Here is a 2,477-nt window from a genome sequence, read left to right as displayed (position 1 = left end):
TATGTTTATTACAGTGTGTCTACAGACAGGTGTGTTATGTTTATTACAGTGTGTCTCCAGACAGGTGTGTTATGTTTATTACAGTGTGTCTACAGACAGGTGTGTTATGTTTATTACAGTGTGTATACAGACAGGTGTGTTATGTTTATTACAGTGTGTCTACAGACAGGTGTGTTATGTTTATTACAGTGTGTCTACAGACAGGTGTGTTATGTTTATTACAGTGTGTCTACAGACAGGTGTGTTATGTTTATTACAGTGTGTCTACAGACAGGTGTGTTATGTTTATTACAGTGTGTCTACAGACAGGTGTGTTATGTTTATTACAGTGTGTCTCCAGACAGGTGTGTTATGTTTATTACAGTGTGTCTACAGACAGGTGTGTTATGTTTATTACAGTGTGTCTACAGACAGGTGTGTTATGTTTATTACAGTGTGTCTACAGACAGGTGTGTTATGTTTATTACAGTGTGTCCAGACAGGTGTGTTATGTTTATTACAGTGTGTCCAGACAGGTGTGTTATGTTTATTACATTGTGTCTACAGACAGGTGTGTTATGTTTATTACAGTGTGTCTACAGACAGGTGTGTTATGTTTATTACAGTGTGTCTCCAGACAGGTGTGTTATGTTTATTACAGTGTGTATACAGACAGGTGTGTTATGTTTATTACAGTGTGTCTCCAGACAGGTGTGTTATGTTTATTACAGTGTGTCTACAGACAGGTGTGTTATGTTTATTACAGTGTGTCTACAGACAGGTGTGTTATGTTTATTACAGTGTGTCTACAGACAGGTGTGTTATGTTTATTACAGTGTGTCTCCAGACAGGTGTGTTATGTTTATTACAGTGTGTCTCCAGACAGGTGTGTTATGTTTATTACAGTGTGTCTACAGACAGGTGTGTTATGTTTATTACAGTGTCTACAGACAGGTGTGTTATGTTTATTACAGTGTGTCTACAGACAGGTGTGTTATGTTTATTACAGTGTCTACAGACAGGTGTGTTATGTTTATTACAGTGTGTCTACAGACAGGTGTGTTATGTTTATCACAGTGTGTCTCCAGACAGGTGTGTTATGTTTATTACAGTGTGTCTACAGACAGGTGTGTTATGTTTATTACAGTGTGTCTACAGACAGGTGTGTTATGTTTATTACAGTGTGTCTACAGACAGGTGTGTTTTGTTTATTACAGTGTGTATACAGACAGGTGTGTATGTTTATTACAGTGTGTCTACAGACAGGTGTGTTATGTTTATTACATTGTGTCTCCAGACAGGTGTGTTATGTTTATTACAGTGTGTCTACAGACAGGTGTGTTATGTTTATTACAGTGTGTCTACAGTCAGGTGTGTTATGTTTATTACAGTGTATCTACAGACAGGTGTGTTATGTTTATTACAGTGTGTCTCCAGACAGGTGTGTTATGTTTATTACAGTGTGTCTACAGACAGGTGTGTTATGTTTATTACAGTGTGTCTACAGACAGGTGTGTTATGTTTATTACAGTGTATCTACAGACAGGTGTGTTATGTTTATTACAGTGTGTCCAGACAGGTGTGTTATGTTTATTACAGTGTGTCTACAGACAGGTGTGTATGTTTATTACATTGTGTCCAGACAGGTGTGTTATGTTTATTACAGTGTCTACAGACAGGTGTGTTATGTTTATTACATTGTGTCTACAGACAGGTGTGTTATGTTTATTACATTGTGTCTACAGACAGGTGTGTTATGTTTATTACATTGTGTCTACAGACAGGTGTGTTATGTTTATTACAGTGTGTCTACAGACAGGTGTGTATGTTTATTACAGTGTGTCCAGACAGGTGTGTTATGTTTATTACAGTGTGTCTACAGACAGGTGTGTTATGTTTATTACAGTGTGTCTACAGACAGGTGTGTTATGTTTATTACAGTGTGTCTACAGACAGGTGTGTTATGTTTATTACAGTGTGTCTACAGACAGGTGTGTTATGTTTATTACAGTGTGTCTACAGACAGGTGTGTTATGTTTATTACAGTGTGTCTCCAGACAGGTGTGTTATGTTTATTACAGTGTGTCTACAGACAGGTGTGTTATGTTTAGTACAGTGTGTCTACAGACAGGTGTGTTATGTTTATTACAGTGTGTCCAGACAGGTTTGTTATGTTTATTACAGTGTGTCTACAGACAGGTGTGTTATGTTTATTACAGTGTGTCTACAGACAGGTGTGTTATGTTTATTACAGTGTGTCTCCAGACAGGTGTGTTATGTTTATTACAGTGTGTCCAGACAGGTTTGTTATGTTTATTACAGTGTGTCTACAGACAGGTGTGTTATGTTTATTACAGTGTGTCTACAGACAGGTGTGTTATGTTTATTACAGTGTGTCTACAGACAGGTGTGTTATGTTTATTATAGTGTGTCTCCAGACAGGTGTGTTATGTTTATTACAGTGTGTCTCCAGACAGGTGTGTTATGTTTAGTACAGT

The sequence above is a fragment of the Salvelinus fontinalis genome, unplaced genomic scaffold (assembly GCF_029448725.1).
Source record: "Salvelinus fontinalis isolate EN_2023a unplaced genomic scaffold, ASM2944872v1 scaffold_0002, whole genome shotgun sequence".
Lineage (NCBI taxonomy): Eukaryota > Metazoa > Chordata > Actinopteri > Salmoniformes > Salmonidae > Salvelinus > Salvelinus fontinalis.
This window is presented reverse-complemented; position numbering follows the sequence as displayed.